The sequence below is a fragment of the Tiliqua scincoides genome, chromosome 7 (genome assembly GCF_035046505.1).
Source record: "Tiliqua scincoides isolate rTilSci1 chromosome 7, rTilSci1.hap2, whole genome shotgun sequence".
Classification (NCBI taxonomy): Eukaryota; Metazoa; Chordata; class Lepidosauria; order Squamata; family Scincidae; genus Tiliqua; species Tiliqua scincoides.
The window spans coordinates 6,619,068-6,631,243 of record NC_089827.1 but is presented as its reverse complement, the minus strand read 5'-3'; the positions used below and the strand labels follow the sequence as shown (position 1 = coordinate 6,631,243).

The following is a 12,176-nucleotide window of genomic DNA, read 5'->3' as shown; positions in this document are numbered from 1 at the left end:
TGTTGTTCCCGTTCCCCCTATGATGTGGACCTCCCACCACGCGGAGGGGGACAGGGCACCCACAAGGACCACAGAGCTGTTGCCAGTCACAAGCCACATGATGCCAAAGAGCCAGCACTTCTAAGCATGATAAACGACTGTGGCTTAGGAAATTTCAGTAATGGAATTGACTCGAGGGATGAGCCAAACCCCATGTGGACGGTCCTTAACCGGATAAGTAGTGACTTCTCTACGTTGTGGGTTTTCTGAAGGAGAGTCTGCCTAGTAGTTTAATCCTCTGCTCTATTCTAAGTGCAAATGTTTTATGCACCCCCCCATCTAGATTTTGCAAAGGCCTGCTCCACCTGCTGACATGTAGTACAATCGCTGACCATCTTTAGAATGGGCACTGAGTGCTCGCAGGACACACACTGCTGTAAAGCAGCCAGAAAGTGCCTTCTGGCAACAGGCCAAGGCGTGACGGTAGGAAGGCCAGAGCCTTCCCAAATGCATCACTGGACTCCAGCCACCTGGAGGAAGGTAAGATGGAGGGGGCAGCAGGAAGGGTGGGGAAATGGGAAGAACGAGGCAGGCAGCTGCAGGTGGAGATGTACCAGATCCTGTACCCCGTCCCCTTTCTCTCCTTGGACTTGTGCTGAGGTTATGAGAGGTAATGAGATTTCAATCCACCTTTCCCTCCCAAATCTCCCAATCCACTTCCCCTTGGTGAATACAGCGCGTCTGTTTTTGGCATGACTACGCCAGTGGGAGGACAGGCTTGGGCTATCAGTTATGACTAACGATATAACAATTCACTGTATTGTATTTTTCTTAAATGATTTTAAGGTTTCATTTCAATTGTTGCTCATTATTTGGCTAGAGAACATCGAAAAGGGTCAGTGGCATTGCTAGGGGGTGTGGGAGTTGCTGGACACACCCGGTGATCTACCCAGGGGGGTGACACCACTATTGGCCCACATTTTTAAAATCTCGATACTTTCGAATAATACCACCATGCTATATATCATTTGTTGCGTAACTTCATGCAGAATGCAATGAAACCAACTGCATTGGAATATCTCTACTCTATCAAAAGATATAGCAAAAAAAAAAACACCAGTGGGGCGGGGTGATGGTACATCACCATGCCCACCGCCTGGCCCACTGCATGGGAGGAGGTCCATCATGGAGGTGACGCATTGTCCTCCTGCACTGGGTGACATAAACCCTAGTGACACCACTGCTAATAGTATTGGAAAATGTCAGGCTAATGATGAATATGTTTGCCGGACCTGATTTTATAACCGTTCTTTTTAGATAGGTAGAATGGCATCCTTAAGAAGAAGAAAAAAAATCCCATTTCCATCAAAAGTAGTTCAGATTGTAGTCTATCATCGTTGCTTCCAGGAACTGAGCCAGGTCTAGCACCTGCGCACCAGATCGGGCTCAGTTGTCCCACCCCCTAAGGCCAGCCAGCCAATCAGCTGGCAGCAAAGCCCTGCTGCCGGCTGATAGGGGGTCAAGCCTGGCAATCATTGCTAGCCTGCCATACAGGCACGCTAGCTGCCTATCTATCAAGTCAGATGTATATTTACACTGCTGACTCCCTCTGGGTTCAACTGCAGCCTTCTTTACTTCCCCAACATTTATGATCGCAGTCCCACTTGGGAAGGAAGGATGGATGGGACGTCATATGGAGAATATATGGCGCTAGATCCCGGAGATAACACTTGATTGAGCAGCAAGTGAATTGAGAGTGACAGCAGCAGCTCACTGGAGAGAACCTGGCCAAAAAAGACAGGAAGCCGGGGAGACATGACAAAGAGCATAAATGAAATTAATCTTCTTCCTGCTGACAATGATTTTTAGGCCAGTCACAGCGATCCAATTTTGCTACAGTAATATTTGAAGCATTATCTCCAGATTTAACAGGAGTGACTTCAGGCTTCAGTACACATCAGTACGTTTTGATGATGACATATTGAACCAAAAAAATCTTCTTCCCTGGGTGGGTGGCCTCGGAGGGGTAATCACTACACTGTCCAGTGCTGCTTCTTTCTGCTACATTTATGGGTTGCCAGATATGTAGCCAATCTTCTCCCTGCTCTGGTTGACGCATGAGCTCATACAGCATGCTCTGACATACATGAAATGGTACTCACTGCCGCCAGCAACGTGAGTCAAGTGGGTGGACTTGTACCAATGACCGGGTGTGAGCTAGACTCAGTAGAGGCCCAGAAGGTTTCAGGCATGGTCATTGTCTTTAATACCAACCAGTCTTAGCAAGTTCATTACACATCTTAGATGAAGTCTACCTGTTGTATGTGACACAGGTGATCTTGAGATACTGGAGAAGGGGACAGATAAAGAGCTTCTGGGGGGCTGCATCCAGCCCATGGGCCTTATGTTTAACCCCCTCCCCCCTGGTTTAGATAGTATTCCTAAATATATACCAAAACCATAAATGTTTACACTACCATTCATCTATGTTAGACTACTAACACACTCAACGTGGGGCTGCCTTTGAAGACTATTAGGAAAATACAACTAGCACAGAAAAAGCCTGGAGGCTTTAGACTGGCACTAGAGTTATGACCATTTCACCCTCCTGCTAATACATCTGCATTGGTTATCTTGCTTGTTTTGGAGCACAGTTCAAAATCCTGCTGATGACTCAATATTCTGGGACCTGAATACCTGAAGGAACCCTCTCTCCATATGTCTGTCCATCCTGAAAGATCACTATGAAGGACCCTGTTGAATGGCCCTGTGAATGGCCATCACTTTTAAATAGATCAGCGTTTATCAAAATGTGGGTTGGGACCCACCAGGTGGGTTGCAAGCCGATTTCAGGTGGGTCGCGTAGCACCCAGCTCAGCCGCCATTGAAAATACACGACTGAAAATACAGGGTACAGAGGTGTTGGGCAGGGCAGGCTCCAGGTGGGAGAGAGGTTTGGGGCTTTGCCCTGAATAGGTGGGAAGATGGAACGCTGGAAAGGGGGGAGGGCTGTGTGGTCGGAGAAGGATCCAAGCCTGCATTCTGCTTTGACCTCTGAGCTGGAATTTTTGAATTCCAAGCTAATCAAAAGCAGCATGAGAGTGCTGGGTAATGGGACTCTCAGCCTCACCTCTCACCTCTCTCTCTCTTACAGACACACAAAGAGAGAGAGATTATTTCTTTACTCGGGGTGTGGTTGGTCTGTGGAACTCCTTGCCACAGGATGTGGTGATGGCATCTGGCCTAGATGCCTTTAAAAGGGGATTGGACAATTTTCTGGAGGAAAAAGCCATCACGGGTTACAAGCCATGTTGTGTATGTGCAATGATTGTGTATGTGTATGTCTCCTGATTTTAGAAATGGGCTATGTCAGATGCAAGGGAGGGCACCAGGATGCAGGTTATCAGGTGTGCTCCCTGGGGCATTTGGTGGGCCGCTGTGAGATACAGGAAGCTGGACTAGATGGGCCTATGGCCTGATCCAGTGTGGCTGTTCTTATGTTCTTAGAGAGAGGGAGAGATCACAGCACAGCACATTGTCCATTGCTTGACTTTGGCTCAAAGAGCAGATTAGCACAAATGTTCGAGGCTACGAACAAGAGGCCCTTTGAACTCTCTGATTTTGTCCAGGGTGGAGGAGGCAGCCAATTCTGACCTAGTTTTACCCTTGATTCTTCCTATTTAGAAAACGGGGAGGGGGTATAGACAGTCTAGACTGTGCAATTTAGAAGTGGGGGGGGGAACTGATGTGACTTTCCTAGGCAGCCCTATTTTGTACATTATTCTTCATCCACTTCCAATGCTAGCAAAGGAGTCCAGAAGGAGCAAAATCAATATCCATCATTAATTTAGGAGACCAGTAGTAACATCCAAGCAGTCGCGTTTGTTTTACCAGACAATGCCAGCATTATTCGGTATCTGATCACATCCCACTGCCTGACACAACACACAGCCTGATAGCACAAAAAAAACGTGCTGTCTCCTTTTCAGCATGCCATCCTTTGCAGGCGCATATCAAAACGAGGAGTCACTGATGAATGGCAGGCACCTCCCTCTTGTTTGGGCGCTGAGCTGAAATAAAAGAAGCTTTCAGAGGCTTTCACGAATATATGGAGTTGGAGGGGAATAATCCACTGGACTGGAGTAGCGTAAAGTTTAGGAACTATTGCATTGGCCATCTTGCATTATTGAGTGGAATGGTGTGTTGTGGATCAGATCTCACCCTGCAGCCATTGGTGAAATATGGGCCAACCCAGAATACGTGCGGGTTCTCCCCCAGTGCCTGGACGGATTTCTCATGAGAGTTTTTGCAGGTTGAACTTTGAACACCTTCATGAAATTGCTTGATGTTTATGGGGCGTATAGGAGAAAATCAAAGGTGTATTTCAAGATCAGGTCTGGAAAGGGGCTGATTTGGTGGCTGTGGCGGCTGCCAAATCCTAACCCCCTTCCCGAACCCAATCCCACATGGGTCTACACTATTTAACTCACATTCAAGTAGAACCTCCAAGCAGACCTCCCAAGTAGACCCCCAATTGTTCAGAGGAGTCCTCTACAATTGCCCCTCTACCCTGCACATGCCTGATCTTGTCTGATCTCGGAAGCTAAACAGGGTCAGGCCTGGTTAGTACTTGGATGGGAGACTGCCTGGGAATACTGGGTGCTGTAGGCTTGGAAGCTAAGCAGGGTCAGGCCTGGTTAGTACTTGGATGGGAGATCACCTGGGAATACCGGGTGCTGTAGGCTTATACTATAGTCTTTTGAGATTGAAGGTTGCCAACTACAGGATGCAGCAATTGCCATTTTGGAAGGCGAGAAAGGATAGGATTAGGCCATTTATCTAGTATATTTCAAAGCATTTCACATACACCGTCAGACTAGTGTATGTTACAACAGCCCTGAAAGAAACAGGATTGTCATGTACTTTGTGCCCCCCCTTCCTCAAATCCCAGGTGGCTGCAGCACTAACTGGGTTCTGGTGTCTTTTGAAAGAGAGAGCACTGGAGACTTCTGGTGCCTTTGTAATATTTATTTGTCCAAATTTGCAGGTTCAAGCATGTGGGTGGAGTTAGGCAACAGGTTCTTGCAAGTGGCAACAAGCTACTTCCCAGCTAGTAGCTTTGGGGTCAGAAAGGTGCCTTGGCTGGCTCTCTTGTTTGGCTTCCATTCCAGCTCCTCTCCTTCTAGCCCTTCCATAATCTGTCAACACACATTTCACTGTCTAACTCAGAGAGATAGAGATGCACACTGTTCTAAATTGGGCCATCTCCTCAGGTCTGACTACATGATGGTCTCACGTCCAGTAAGTAGTAGCATGATGTGGGTGGAGGGGCCCCTCTGTGGCACTCCAGAGGTTTTCCAAGCTTTTTGCACTGGCGGGGGGGGGCGCTGCACTCACCACTCAAGAGCTTGAAGCAGTGAGTGTAGTGCTATGACTGGCCCTCCCCACTCACCCGTAACTCCAATTGGCTCCAGATTGGAGCCATTCCAGAAGCAGGGGTGACATGTGAGCATGGGGGTGACATGATGACAAAGGGAAGGTGACATGATGGCGTCACCCTGTCCCAGGCACTGGCCAGCCCCGCAGTTGCACTGCAAGCACATTTCGGGAATCAATAGGAACATTTCGGGAATCAATAGGAACCATTACATAGCTTCCTGGATTATTAATTTAACAAAAATAATGACTAGCCAGCAGTCTGGACTGCCAATCTGCTACAGTACAGGTCTGTCCTTGGGTATCCATGGGGAATCTGTTCCTGGACCCCCTGCAGACACTGATTCTATGGATGGGTAGGGCCTTCAAAGGACCTCCTGGATGCAACTGGAAGCACCTTCTAGTCACAATCAGGAGGAGTTCTGAGGCCTGGGGAGGCCACCTCTTGAGGCCTCTGAAAGGCACTTGCAGTTTTGGCCAAAAGCTAGAAGTGCCTTTTGGAGACCTCCAGGAGGTCTTCTGAAGTGCAGGAAGGTGGTACGCTGCCTTCCCAGACCTCAGAACACCTCCCAGATGATCTTCTGTGGCCCTCCAGCTTGTGATCTGTGTTCAGTCAAATCAGACCCATGGATAATGAGGACGGTCCTGTATTGTTGTTATTATGTCAGTGTTGCCGGTGGAGAGCTTAGGTTGAACAAGGCCATCCTCTGAGTTCATGACTGAGATGAGGCTGGAACCTGGGACTTCCCAGCTCACCTTTTGCTCTTCCTGAAGACATGTAAAGTCTCCTTCCATCATCTTCTAGTGTCATAGAAATACATTGCCAAACCAGAGGGTGCCAAGGAAGAGTCTCACACAAACACTCAAACCTATCAGAGAACTTGGCTAATGGGTGAACCCTACACATGGTTTACTTAACTGATAATTAAAAATAGGTGTAGAGGCATGTCTCTGTACAATTAGAGGGTGTCTCCACCAAGGAGGGCATTAGTATTGCAAAAGAAAATAAAAGAGAAAGTTTCGATTGAATTTCAGAGAGAGAGAAAGAGAGAAACCTGCTCTGGTAGTGAGAATTTTTAGTTGTGGAACAGCTTGTGTAGGAAGTGTATGGGAATTTTGAAAGGTTGGTTTGGAAAAGCTCAGGAAAACATGCCTTGGGGGAGAATCATTATGCTGGTAGGGATGTGACGTAATAGGTTATCTTTAATGTTGTTGGGACGATGACTTAGTGAATCTTCCAACATTTTGAAATAAGACAACATGAAGCTGTATTGTTCATACTACAGTCAGTTCTCTTTACATGCAAATTCGCTTATCCGCAAGGGGAAAAATTGCCCCCTACCTTTCATTATCAGTGACTCTGTACTCATTATCTACGAATACTAAGAACATAAGAAGAGCCCCGCTGGATCAGGCCAAAGGCCCATCTAGTCCAGCTTCCTGTATCTCACAGCGGCCCACCAAATGCCCCAGGGAGCACACCAAATAACAAGAGACCTGCAAGGCTTCCTGGGAATTGTAGTTAAGAACATAAGAAGAGCCCCGCTGGATCAGGCCAAAGGCTCATCTAGTCCAGTTTCCTGTATCTCACAGCGGCCCACCAAATGCCCCAGGGAGCACACCAGATACCATGAGACCTGCAAGGCTTCCTGGGAATTGTAGTTAAGAACATAAGAACAGCCCCACTGGAGCAGGCCAAAGGCCCATCTAGTTCAGCTTCCTGTATCTCACAGTGGCCCACCAAATGCCCCATGGAGCACACAACAGACACAACCTGTGTCCTGGTGCCTTCCCCTCCATCTGGCAATCAGAGGCAGCCTGCCTCTAAAACCAAGAGCTTGCACATACCTACTATGACTTGTAACCCATCATGAACTTTTCCTCCAGAAACTTGTCCAATCCCCTCTTAAAGGCATCCAGGCAAGATGCCATAACTACTTCTTGTGGCAAAGAGTTCCACAAACTAATTACATGCTGGGTAAAGAAATATACTGTGCTGGTGCACAGTAGCTACAAGCATGCAGGTGAGGGCAAGAGAGGAAAATACTTGTTTTTTAGAAAGTTGTCTGGATTGGGTCAATTTTCTGCATCAAACGGACTATGGTATCGGCCCATGGAGAAGCATCGGACACAGTTGTGTCTGCTTCCAGACTTCCCCCCCCCCATCTTTGGCCCTATTTCGGGGAATCCGGCTGAACCTTCACAACCCTGGCGATGATGAGAGGTCAATGAGAGGTCTCTGGAAGGGCTGTCCGAGTCTGGTCTGAGGTTGGGGCAAGCCAAGGGAAGGAGCCAAGAGACAGGTGGTGGAGAGGATGGGTAAAACACCCTCATCCCCACTGCTCAACTCTGAGAACTCTGAGAACTTAAGCCAGCAACTTTGAACAAGTTGAGGGATAGCCAGCACCGAGGAGGAAGCATCAGATGTTGGAGATGTTGATGAGCCCTTGCTATCACCCAGCCCCATAGACTTCAAGTTAAGATTCATGTAAGAATAGAATAGAAAATGTATTTGTCATTGCACCCATATGCACAAGTACAAAGAAATTAGGTGCTTTTGCAAGGTAAAAACAAGACCCACACAAAACAACAATATAACAAAGTCAGACAGACTACGTATACAATCACCGCGTTGCTAAAACTCTGTTCAACATATCACTGTACCCCCGCATTTAATCTAGACACTGCACTGGGATAAAAACTGGGATAAATGTTCATAAAGTTCATAGAGTGTATGATGAAGTGAGTCCTCTGGAACCTAACCCTATTTTCCCCATAGGCTCAATGATTCAGTTTTTGCTCATTCACTAATTCTAATGCTAATTCACTAATTAGTCACTGCTATTTAGGCTTTCCAGGAACCTAACCTGAGTGGATAATGAGAACTGACTGTAAAATAGTTTGTGTGTCTATGACCTTGTGTTTTACATATATTCGTATAAATTTATAATAGCTCCGTTTATGTTTACGATAACATGTATAGGAGTCCGTCCGTCTCCATACCTGGTATCTGCGGATTCAGTTATCTGCTGTTTTCCACTGCCCCGTTGCCCCCCATGGTCCCCCCATGTCCATTACCTTTGTTTTCCTTCTTACCAGTTGTGCTAAGCAAGCCCATCTCTTCCTGAAACAGGACTCTGTAAGCAGGCAAGCTTATAAAAAGACAAGCAGGCATCCTGAATGCCAGAGGGGCACAGGCAGAATGTGAACAGGAAGCCTGTGGGGTGGCAGAGGTGCTTCTTGCCGTGTTGTCCATCCAACCTCAGATGCTATATGATGCCAATATCTCACATCAGACTTCAATATATGATTTCGGTCCCCGATAGTTAGCTAGCATTCATTAACAAGTGAACTTTGGTATTTTAAAGTTAGTAAATAGCTAGGTGAAGAGTGAAGGGGAGAGCAGCTCGAGAAAGCAGCCGTGTTGTGACAAATTGGGCTAGAATATTCCACCCACTCTGTCCATGTGGAACAGAGAAAAGAATTCCAAAATAAGCTCGCCAGATCTGTGGTGGGGGCAGAACAGAGCCCTTGGGGATATGGGGGGGATGCCTGTATAGTCCTAGAACTATATATACATTGGATGATACCAGAGGTGTCTTCCCCGAGTGGAGATGCTCTTGCATCAGGGAAGGACATTGCACTAGTTTTTAATGGCAGGAAAATTATGTTCTGTTCCAGAGCACTCCTTCCACAAGTGGAAGACATTGCACAAGGGCATTTCACAAAACGTCTTGCGCATGCTGGAGCATTCCTCTGCATGCTAGCATTCCTCTGCTAGCCCTTGTGCAACATTGCAGAGCACCGCTGCTGCTAAAAACTCCATGAACTCTTAGTGAAAGGTCCTTCCCTGTGGATGCCACCAAATGACTAACAGCCAAATCCTAATCTGGAATGGAGAGACTAGCTAGACTGCCCCATATCCAACGCAGGGTTGGGGCTGGTTGCAGCTCCACCATGGTAAAGGGATTTCATTCCCCTTACTCATGGTAACATTGCAGCCGCTGCAATGGGGTTACTCAGATCTGCGCCAGTGAAAGAGGTGGCACAGATCCAAGCATTCCGGAGCTGCACCAGGTCACCTGAGAGTGGGATCAGGATTCAGTACAAGTGTCAGATCCAGGCCCCACTCCCCGCTTGGCCTGGGCTGCCCACAAGCCCACCTGTCACCCACGCTCCTCCTGCCCGGGAACACCTCCATTCCACCCTCCCCTGGCCTCCCAGACCCTTGTTCAAGCCTGGCACGGCTGGCATGGACCTACCTTTCCTCCAGTGCAATCATGCTAGAGGTGGCCTCCTGGCTCCAGAGTCGTCCCAGAAGGCCAGTGCAAGGGACATGAGCTAGCCTATCTCAGAGGTAGAATTGCACTCCAAGTCTTCCAAGAAGCACCCAATAGGGGAAAAGAAAAGAGAATTCTTTCAAATATATTTTCTCAGGTGCAATCAGAATAGCATTCTTTTTTAAAAAAAATTTCATGAGAAAAGTGCTCCTTTAATAGCGCTAAATATACGTTGGGGTCAAATCTGAGTGACAGCTGGATGTACATCACGCTGAATATGATTTACACGTTCCCATAAATGCAGGGGGATTGTGAACACACTGACAGCATCAACGGATGGTTTCAAACATTTCCTGGCCAATATGGATACACAGCTTGCTCTAGACCATGTGAGTTGATAAATATTTCATGCTCTTCCCAGTTAATGTGCATAGCTTCTCAATGCTTTCATGCGTGACCTGGGCAATACACCTTTCTCCCAGAGAACTGGCAGTATGCTATCCAGTTGATGTTGTCCACTTCTGCCCGTTTTCTATCCTCACTGAGAGACAACTCACGTTGTGAAATGTTTGGCTTCTTAGTTCACACTAGTACTGTGGGCCCTCAGTATCTGTGGGGGATCCATTCCAGGACCCCCAACCAGTTACCAAAATCTCACGGGGGGGGCAGTGTGGTGCCACAATAACTTCCCTGGGGATTGCACCTGACCCTAAGGAGGTCACACGTGGCCTCCTGAGGATGCCTTCCAGATACAACTGAAGTCACTTCTGGTTCGTTCCGGTCACATCTAGGAGGACTTACCAAGCATACAGACAAGGGGGGCACACTTTATTGCATGGATCTTCAATTCACATTTAAAATAATTTATTATATACTCACCAATATGAAAGTTAGAAGATTATAGAATCATAGAGTTGGAAGGGACACACGAGGTCATTAAACCCCCTGCCTGTAGCAGGAAATTCTCCTACAGCATCTCCAGCAGGTGCCTCTGCTTGAAGATCTCAAGTGAGGGAGAATCCACCACCCACCACCAGATCATCCCAAACTGTTACTTGCCTCTAATTGTCAACGTATCTTTGAAGCTCCTCAGTGAGATGGGTCCAAAGGAGAGGTAAAAAAGAAACACATCCCCCCCTTAAAATGTGCCTCATGGAAACTTGAACATTCTTCATGAGTTCGAAATAGATTCCAGAAAGTCGCAGCTGGACGAGGAAGTTATTTTTGTCTTCTTTCATACCTGAGAGCACAGAAAAGAGTAGCTGATGGACAATCGTCAAATGTGAATAGACAGCCTTTTATATGCCTGAAGAATCTCTTTCAAAAGGAGCAAGTCGGGTTAAAAATGTTCTTTTTTCACTCACACCTGTTAAATACAAGATTCTGTTTGTTAGACATGGTTTTAAAAATTCCAATTTCACAAATGCCTACTAAGCAAAACGATTATTTTCCTTGTCCTAGAATGACCTTGCAGATGCAGTCAAATATAATAATGAGTCTATTTACAACCAGGTGAGAAGCGCCTTTCTTTGCAGACCATTTTACTTAGGTTGCGAAGTGGCCAGAGTTATACAAGCACAACTGGAATTGTACCTTTTGGGGTCAGCAACCAGAATTCGATGACACAAAGCCTGAAAAAGAAGTTACAGCCAAGCTATTTTTCATGATGAATGTGCATGCACGATCATGGACTCTTCACTTACAACAGGAGAGGAAACTGAATGCTTTCCACATGCGCTGCCTCCGATGCATTCTCGGCATCACCTGGCAGGACAAAGTTCCAAACAACACAGTCCTGGAATGTGCTGGAATCCCTAGCATGTATGCACTGCTGAAACAGTGACGCCTCCGTTGGCTTGGTCATGTTGTGAGAATGGATGATGGCCAGATCCCAAAGGATCTCCTCTATGGAGAACTCGTGCAAGGAAAGCGCCCTACAGGTAGACCACAGCTGCGATACAAGGACATCTGCAAGAGGGATCTGAAGGCCTTAGGAGTGGACCTCAACAGGTGGGAAACCCTGGCCTCTGAGCAGCCCGCTTGGAGGCAGGCTGTGCAGCATGGCCTTTCCCAGTTTGAAGAGACACTTGGCCAACAGTCTGAGGCTAAGAGGCAAAGAAGGAAGGCCCATAGCCAGGGAGACAGACCAGGGACAGACTGCACTTGCTCCCAGTGTGGAAGGGATTGTCACTCCCGAATTGGCCTTTTCAGCCACACTAGACGCTGTTCCAGAACCACCATTCAGAGCGCGATACCATAGTCTTTCGAGACTGAAGGTTGCCAACATGGGGATCTATCATAATGTACATTCCACACCTTTGGGGGTTGTGGCATCCATTGTAGCTCATATAGGCACATTATGGAGGTGTGGGCCAACGCAGGAGGGCCTGTCTACAAGGTTGGTAAAGGTTGGGGGTTTGACTAGAGGTGCCTTCCAACTTCAATGAAATTGGCTTTGATTCTATGAAAATCAGAGCCAAT

The 12,176-nt window shown here is 47.2% G+C and overlaps 1 pseudogene; it reads left to right on the top strand.

Moving 5' to 3' along the window:
• The first annotated feature begins 4,531 nt into the window (after window positions 1-4,531).
• LOC136657673 (5S ribosomal RNA) lies at window positions 4,532-4,650 on the top strand (annotated as a pseudogene).
• The last annotated feature ends 7,526 nt before the right edge of the window (window positions 4,651-12,176 follow it).